The sequence below is a fragment of the Rhinoraja longicauda genome, chromosome 4, assembly GCF_053455715.1.
Source record: "Rhinoraja longicauda isolate Sanriku21f chromosome 4, sRhiLon1.1, whole genome shotgun sequence".
Taxonomy (NCBI): Eukaryota; Metazoa; Chordata; class Chondrichthyes; order Rajiformes; family Arhynchobatidae; genus Rhinoraja; species Rhinoraja longicauda.
The window spans coordinates 12222358-12232017 of NC_135956.1; positions in this window are offsets into that span (position 1 = coordinate 12222358).

A 9660-nucleotide genomic window follows, 5' to 3' on the forward strand; every position below is an offset into this window, starting at 1 on the left:
GCGGGAATCGGTGGTCGGCTAGGACTTGGTGGGCCAAAGGGCCTGCTCCCGCGCTGTATCTCTTCAAACTAAAACAACAACTTTAATTCACACTGTGAAACAAACTGTACCTTGAGTCTGCAGATGGGTAGATTGCAATTCTGATGCCATTTTTGTGGTTATTCCAAGTTTAGTGAGCTATACTTCCTCCCTTGGTGCCCTATTGATAGATTTGCTGTTAGCTCCAGAGACATATAACCTCCAGCTGAACCGTTCCTTCCTAAGTGCCTGCAAAACTTTTGGAGAAAGATAAAGTGGGTGCGTGGGAGCCGTCTGCTTTGTTTCATGTTCTGATATCTCCAGAAATGTGGTCCATATGCGGTCACACGAAGCAGGAGTGAACAGTTTTGGGCACACTTCAAAATCAAAGTAGCTCCATTTCTAATTCGGGAAAAGGGTGGGAATGTGTAGAAGATCAAAAAGAATCACATCAAAGGACGTAGACCTTAAAGTCAAATCTGAATAGCTCGCTCGTTATTAGTCCTGAAGATTATTTTCAAAATCGTCTCTCTAATGAGCTTGTGGAGCAGGAACTCGAGAACGTTAAATGTGTTTATCCTTTCTCACTTTAAACACGATGACAAGAGTCAAGAGTGTTTCATTGTCATATGTCCCGAAACAGAACAATGAAATTCTTAACTGCAGCAGCAGAACAGACATGCAAACGTAGCACTCTAATAAACCCATCATTAAACCCATAATAGACCACAAAGGAAAAGTCACTATATATACATAGACCCACACACACACACATATAATGTGTGTGTGTGTGTGTGCATGTGTGTGTGTATATATAGGTATATATAGTTGTGTGTGTTTATACTGAACATTCTTTTGTTTATTGTATATATATGTATGCATGCGTGTATTGATATATGTGTTTGTGCGTGTATGTATACATATACATCTATACATATTTTGGCTTTGCACTATTGTTTGTTTGTTTATGTTAGCTTTATGTTATATTATATGTGTATGCGTATATATACATATACACACACACTCTCTCTCTCACACATATTTAATTATATATATATATAATGTATATACACACACACATTGGCTTATTATATATATGTGTGTGTGTGTGTGTGTGTGTGTGTATACTATATATACGCACACACGCACATTAGTTTTATATATTTATATATTTATATATATATATATACATATATATATGTCTGAAGAAGGGTCTCGACCCGAAACGTCACCCATTCCTTCTTTCCCGAGATGCTGCCTGACCTGCTGAGTTACTCCAGCATTTTGTGAATAAATACCTTCGATTTGTACCAGCATCTGCAGTTACTTTCTTATATATATGTATATATATATAAATATATAAATATATAAAACTAATGTGCGTGTGTGCGTATATATAGTTACGCACACACGCACATGTATATATAGTTTTTTATATATATATATATACACACACACGTTAGCTTTACATATATTTACAGTATATGTGTATAAAGCTAACAGACAAACAAACAGTAGTTCATTGACAAATATAATGTCCCCAAATCTATGTAATTCGGAGTTTATTTGGAGGTTGTAGTGTTTAATAGCTTGATGGTTAATGTTCATGAATTTTTTAAAGAATGTGAGAAGAGGGATAGTGAATCCACAGCAGTCTGTTGATTTGTTTGATGGTCTGACTACAATTTAGGATTCTCAGTGTAATTATAGGAGGTAGAATGCTAAAGACATGATTCCACGCTTGGACAGATTGGGGAGTATTCTGCTCTCTCTATCTCAGTTTGGAGTTGCCTAGTTATTTATTGCATGTTGCATCCCATCTAATTCGCCACCTCAGGGAGGCTTTAAGAGTCTGACAGATAATTTTGGACGAGGCGGGAGATTCTGGGTAAAGATCCCAAGGTCATAAGTGATAGGAGTAGAATTAGGCCATTCGGCCCATCAAGTCCACTGCGCCATTCAATCATGGCTGATCTATCTCTCCCTCTTAACCCCATTCTCCTGCCTTCTCCCCATAACCCCTGACACCCGCACTAATCAAGAATCTGTCTATCTCTGCCTTAAAACTGTCCACTGACGGCCTCCACAGCCTTCTGTGGAAAAGAATTCCATAGATTCACCACCCTCTGACTAAAAACATTTTGGACAGTCATGACAGATCGTGAATAAAGGGGCACGGTGGCGCAGCGGTAGAGTCGCTGCCTTACAGCGCTTGCAGCGCCGGAGACCCGGGTTCCATCCCGACTGCGGGTGCTGTCTGTACGGAGTTTGTACGTTCTCCCCGTGACCTCCGTGGGTTTTCTCCGAGATCTTCGGTTTCCTCCCACACTCCAAAGACGTACAGGTTTGTAGGTTAATTGGCTTGGTATAAATGTAAATTGTCCCTTCTGTGTGTAGGATAGTGTTAATGTGCAGGGATCGCTGGTCGGCGCGGACTCGGTGGGCCGAAGAGACTGTTTCCGCATTGTGTCTCTAAACTAAACTAAACAAAATGTGTGGATAAACCAGATGGTCATTTTATTCTAATTCTTTATGCTTATTCTTATTCTTAAACTAAAGAGCATAAACTAAAGTCTTTAAATAAAAAGCAGTGCCGTTCAAGCCAATGATAACTGTATCCCTGCAAAGGTCGACACATTTTTATATAGAACTGCTAATTCAAGATTAATTGAATTTGATTTCCAATCAGAAAATTTAATTCTTAATCCCGTGTGTTGCTCCGTAACACAAGTTCACAGGTTCTACGAGTAGAATTAGACCATTCGGCCCATCGAGTTCACACCGCTATTCAATCATGGCTGATCTCTGCCTCCTAATCCCATTTTCCTGCCTTCTCCCCATAACCCTGGACACCCATCCTAATCAAGAATATGTTTGTCTCTGCCTTAAAAAAATGTACTGACTTGGCCTCCACAGCCCTCTGTGGCAATGAGTTCCACAGATTAACCACCTTCTGACTAAAGAAGTTCCTCCTCACATTTCTAAAAGAGCGCCCTTTAATTCTGAGGCTATGACCTCTGGTCCTAGACTCTCCCACCAGTGGAAACATCCTTTCCACATCCACTATGCCTTTCATTATTCTGTAAATTTTGTAAGTAACAATGTAATGCAAACAAGAAAATAAGTCTTAGATGTTTAGGAAGGAACTGCAGATGCTGGTTTAAAATGAAGACAGCCACAAAAAACTGGAGTAACTCAGCGGGATAGACAGAATCTATGAAAGATATGCAAAAAAAGTAACGATGATAAAGGAAACAGGTCATTGTTAGCTGTGGGCTAGGTGAGAACGAGTTCCAGACAATAAGGCTCAACAAGACAACTTTGAAACTAGTACAGCGACCTGGGTGGGAGAGGGACGGAGAGAGAGGGGATGCAAGGGTCACTTGGTTAGATTAATCAATATTCATTCTGCTGGGTTGTGAGCTTACATTTATTTATTCTTGATCTCTATATCACCGTCTATATCTCTCGTTTCCCTTTCCCCTGATTCTGTCTGAAGAAGGGTCCTAACCCAAAACGTCACCTATTCCTTCTCTCCAGAGATGCTGTCTGGCCCGCTGAGTTACTCCAGCATTTTGTGCCTAAATAAGTCCTAAAGGTGTTTATTGCCATTCATTGACCAGGCGAGAAATGTGATGGTCAGTTAATTTCATGCCCTTCGTTTTATTGTGCCTTGACACGGTCTCGCACTTGTAGCGAACCGCGAGCTTTGTCTAAGTGGCGTTTGAGTGTACAAAGTTCAGAAGGTGGCCAGCTGCTCACTGTCACTTAAACCTTGTGGGAATAATGCGCCTGTTTCCTCTGGCAGGCCCTTCTCTGATAAGAATGAGTTACAGTTTGCATCCCTGCTGCAGACAACTGGACAGACTCGTCCCGCTGTCTGGTGGACCAGCGTTTTCAGTCATCTGAGAAACCTGACAGAAAGATTCATTGGTGCTCCATTCCTGAGAGAGAGCCCGATCCACAGACGGTCTCTCTGTAATGCTATTGGGACCAGGGTTATTTCTGAAAAGCTGCTGTTTCTGCCTTTGTTACCTTGCAGTGATCATTCCCATTCTACTCCATGTTTGGTTTAGTTTAGTTTAATTCGGTTAAATTTAGTTTTGTTTATCATCACGTGTACTGAGGAACAGTGAAAAGCTTTTGCTAAAATTAAAAAAAACACGCACATTAACACTATCCTGCACACACTAGCGACAATTTACACATACACCTCACCAATTAACATACAAGCCTGTATGTCTTTGGAGTGTGGGGGGAAACCGCAGGTCACGGGGAGAACGTGCAAACTCCGTACAGACAGCACCCAAAGTCGGGATCGAACCTGGGTTTCCGGCTCTGCAAGCGCTGTGAGGCAGCAACTCTACCGCGACGCCACCGTTTAGCTTAGTTTAGTTTAGTTTATTGTCACATGTACTGAAGCACAGTGAAAAGCTTTTGTTAAAATAAGAAATACAGCGCTTTGTTAATAAATGATCGGCACAGAAGGAGAATATTTTAGCATTATTCCAGACACAAATATTTTATTTACTCTGGATCTGTAATCTGAGAAATGTTAGTAACATTGCAAGAGAAGAGATTTGCAAAAGGATGATTTTTCTCGATTATCAGAATATATTCCACTCACTAACAAAAGACAACAAGATGTTTATGTGAAATCAAAAAAAGGTACATTCAGGATCATAATGCAAAAATGTGTTGGTTTAGTTTAGTTTAGTTGAGTTTAGTTGAGTTAAGTTTATTGTCACGTGCACACGAGGTGCAGTGAGAAGCTTTTGTTGCGTGCTATCCAGTCAGCTGAAAGACTATACATGATTACAATCGAGCCATTTACAGTGTCCAGATATATGATAAGGGAATAACGTTTGGTGCAAGGTAAAGCCACTAAAGTCCGATCAAAGATAGTCCGAGGGTCACCAATGAGGTAGATAGTAGTTCAGGACCGCTCTCTGGTTATTGGTAGGATGGTTCAGTTGACTGATAACAGCTGGGAAGAAACTGTCCCTGAATCTGGAGGTGTGCGTTTTTCACACTTCTATACCTTCTATACCTTCCCCCAACATTGGGAACATGTTTCCTGCCTCTAACATGTCCAACCCCTTAATAATCTTAGTTTGTTAGTGTTTCAAGGCATGTAGAGAGGTTCTAAGGCAAAGGAAAGGCATAAACTTGACAAAAACAAATATATTACAAACAAAAGCTAAATTGTTAAAGAATTATCCGGAATATGAAGTAAGAGAAAGAGCGATGAAGAAAATAACAAGATGACGGAATCAACTCGCTGACAAATGAAGATGGATAAATTTCATCATAATATATCTGCATTTATTTTAGTTTAGTTTAGTTTAGTTTAGAGATACAGCGCAGGAACAGGCCCTTCGGCCCACAGAGTCCGTGCCGACCAGCGATCCCCACACGCTAACACTACCCTACACACACTAGGGACAATTTACATTTATACCAAGCCAATTAACCTACAAACCTGAATGTCTTTGGAGTGTGGGAGGAGACCGGAGATCCCGGAGAAAACCCACAAGGTCACAGGGGGAGCGGACAAACTCCATACAGACATCACCCGTAGTCAGAATCGAACCCGGGCCTCTGGCGCCGTCAGGCAGCAACTCTACTGCCGCGCCACCGTCACCCCTAAAAGGGTATCAAGACATGGATTTAGCAGAGAAATATGACATTGAGGTAAATGATCAGCTACCATCTTATTGAATGGCAGCACAGATGTAAGAAGATGGATATTCTACTTCTACTTTTATTTCTTGTATTATTTATTCTTAACTTCTTCATACATGATGGGGCAAAATAGAATTTTGACCTTGGGTGGAATCTGAGAGGTAACCTTTTCACACAAAGGGTGGTGGGTGTAAGGAACGAGCTGCTGGTGGAGGCAGTTGAGGCAGGGACTATCTCAGCGTTTAAGAAACAGTTAGACAGGTACATGGATAGGACAGGTTTGGAGGGATATGGGACAAACGCAGGCAAGTGGGACTCATGTAGCTGGGACATGTTGGTCGGCATGCAAAAGTTGGGCTGAAGGGCCTGTTTCCATGCTGTATGGCCCCATGACTCCATGAGAGGGCAAGTGAAAGCTCTGATCCAGATTTCTTGGTCATAATTAACTGCAGAAAAGAGGGGGGGGGGGGGGGGGGGAAACAGAGGACAATGTTTTTGTCTACTGCAGCTGAAAAAGTTTAAGCAGCATCTGCTTCCAATTTTCAATCCAGCTTAAAGCCTGGAATCCCTGTGAACACATCTGCATTACTGGCCTTACTTATTTTAGCATACATTTTCCCATAAAACTAAAATGGCTTTTCACACAGAAAGGATTTTCAGCTAATTATGCAAACTTTGGACATCGGCAAACAAGCAGAGTTGCTTAGTTGTCTGTGGAGTCGGGTCTAACTTTCTCAATGGTGGTTTTCTTGGAGGGTATTAAAAAAATAAAGCAGGCTCACTAGGAAATGAAAACTCAGTCAGCATTGAATACATTTTAGTTTGTTTATGTTCAGGAATTTGATTCATTGCTACAGCTGTCTTTGGAGTTCAGCTTATGTACGAAAGAAAACTTAAACATTAAGATAGACATAGAAACATAGAAAATAGGTGCAGGAGTAGGCCATTCGGCCCTTCGGCCCATTCAATATGATCATGGCTGATCATCCAGCTCAGTAACCTGAAGCTGCCTTCTCTCCATACCCCCTGATCCCTTTAGCCACAAGGGCCACATCTAACTCCCTCTGAAATATAGCCAATGAACTGGCCTCAACTACCTTCTGTGGCAGAGAATTCCACAGACTCACCACTCTCTGTGGGGAAAAAAGAGAGGAAACCGGAGCACCCGGAGAAAACCCACCCACGCAGGTTACGCAGTATACTATTACAAATATACAGTAAACCCTGGTTGTGACAGACCGTAGAAGGATCAAATTGTGCCTCTTATTGCTAATTGTCTGCTATAACCGAATAATGTATTATCATTGTGTGATTTATTTGGGCAAGTTTAGTTTAGTTTAGAGACACAGTGGGGAAGCAGGCCCCACGACCCACTTCCGTTTGTACGTTCTCCCCGTAACCTGCGTGGGTTTTCTCCGGGTGCTCCGGTTTCCTCCCACTTTCTAAAGACGTGCAGGTTTGCAGGTTAATTGGCTCGTGTACATTGTCCCTACATGTGCAGGATAGAACTAGTGTGAACGGGTGATCACTGGTTGACACGGACTGAAAGCAGAAGAGCCTGTTTTAATGCCGTTACCTCTAAACTAAACTAACAAGCTGCTGCCGGAGGAGGTAGCTGAGGCAGGGTCTATCGCAAGGTAGCTGAGACAGGGTTTAAGAAGCAATTATACAGGTACATGGATAGGACAGGTTTAGAGGGATATGGGCCAAACGCAATGGGCCAGTCGGGCCGAAGGGCCTGTTTCCACGCTGTGTCACTCGATGACTAGAATTCCTCGACAAAATCCCAAGCTGCTGCCTTCGTTAACTAAGAGGCCGGACCTCACAATAGACAGATACCTGTAATCACTTCAGCCGGGTTTTATTGAATACAGTACACAAATAAAGCCTCTGAGAAGCGTGTGTGAAACCACTTAAGGGCCTGTCCCACTTTAGGCGATTTTAAGGCGACTGCCGGCGACTGTCAAAGTCGTAGCAGATCGCCGAACTTTTCTTTTACCCGACGACAATGACCACGACAATGCCGAGTCAGGTCGAGATTACACCGTCTTCTGAAATATCGCGAAATTCCCACGCTGTCAATGCTTCTCCGGCGTCCTAGTTTTCGCTGAAATCACTGACAAGTCGGTAAGTACTTGAGAGTTTTGAACTATAACGTCTTGTATGGGTTACTTAAAAACCAAGCATCACTGTAACAAGGCATAAACTGGATTTACTTCCAGTTTACTAATAGCAGTATTAAAAAAAAAAAAATTGAAAGTGGTTAAGTGGATTTTTGTGAAATGTGTGTGGGCATTCTTTGAAAATGTACGGGAGATGCATATCTGGTTTCTGGGTTGCATATCTGGGTTGGGAGCCTACTTTAAATGTAATGGCTGATGGCCATAAACATTGCAAAAATTCCCACGCTTACCTGACAGTCAAACTGTCGCCTCCAATCTACCTGTCAAATGTCCTGACGGTAAATAAATTGGTTAAACACAAGCATTTTATGGTATTTTGAAATGACTTTACTTATTTTAATATAATGTGTTTCTAAATGCATCTAAGAGAACCTAGCAAACCTGGGGACAGCATGCGACAGCGCCCGCAATAAGCTACGATACCTGGCGACAAGCCAGCTGTCGCCAAGAGATTTCACTCCGGATGATTTCTCAGCGGCGCGCTGAGATCCACTACGATTCTTGGAAGACTCCTCACGATCATGCCCACGACACCCCGGCGAACTGTCGGCAACAGCCTAGTCGCCGGCAATCGCCTTAAAATCGCCTAAAGTGGGACAGGCCCTTAATTCTGCCTTGCGTTTCGACAGCAGTGACCTTGTGGACAAAGCCCAGACATCTCTGCAGCGGGGTAAGAATGCGGAGAACTTCCAGAGTCCGCTGTTGTAGGCTGGTGTATTAGCCCCGAGGCCCTCAGTGGAACAGAAAAGACTGGTCATCATCATCCTATCAGCTTTGTGTGACATTGGGAGCCACTTGTCTCCACAATGAAGTAAATAGTAAAGACGCAATCTGCAGAACAGCTTTCATCAGAGTCTCACCATTGGAAGAGGCCGCCGCATTATTCGATGAAGCCGTCAGATAGCAGCCTGTTATTCACTGCTTAAACTCCACATGCTGTTTCTATTTCAGAAAACAGCCTTGATAAAGAACAGAGCTTCGGCCCACAGCTAGGATGCATCTGGTAAAGATATTCCAGACAAACGACGTGCATCACAGGAAAAAAATCACACAGCGCTCCTCGGACCCACGAGACCTGCGGAAACACGACCATTTTCAGTTTAGAGATACAGTTAAATCAGAATTTTTAACATATTTTCACAAGCAATTCAGTTGATTCATTTCATTTTTTTAAGAAACTTTTATTTAGTTTTAGAGGACAGGCCCTTCGGCCCACCGAGTCCACGCCGACCAGCCATCCTCCGCACGCTAACGCCATCCTACACACACACACACACTAGGGACAATTTACAATCTTTGCCGACGCCAATTAATCCACGAGCCCGCACGTCTTTGGAGTTTGGGGGGAAACCGGAGCACCCGGAGAAAACCCATCCGGGTCACGGGGATAACGTACAAACTCCGTACAGACAGCACACGTGGTTAGGATCGAACCCGGGTCTCTGGTGCTATAAGGCAGCAACTCTACCGCTGCGCCCCTGAGTTCCTGTGTTTATAAAAATTACCACAAACCATGTGGGGGGAAAATGGGTAATATGGCATCAAGAAAGAAAAATCACTGTTGTATATTGACCTCAAATGTAATTCTGTTGAATCATTTCTTTTGTTTTAGTTGGATAGATGGGTGGCACGGTGGTGCAGCAGTAGAGTTGCTGCCTCACATCGCCAGAGACCCAGGTTTTGGATGATCAGCCACGATCATATTGAATGGCGATGCTGGCTCGTAGGGCCGAATGGCCTACACCTGCACTTATTTTCTATGGTTCTATGTTTC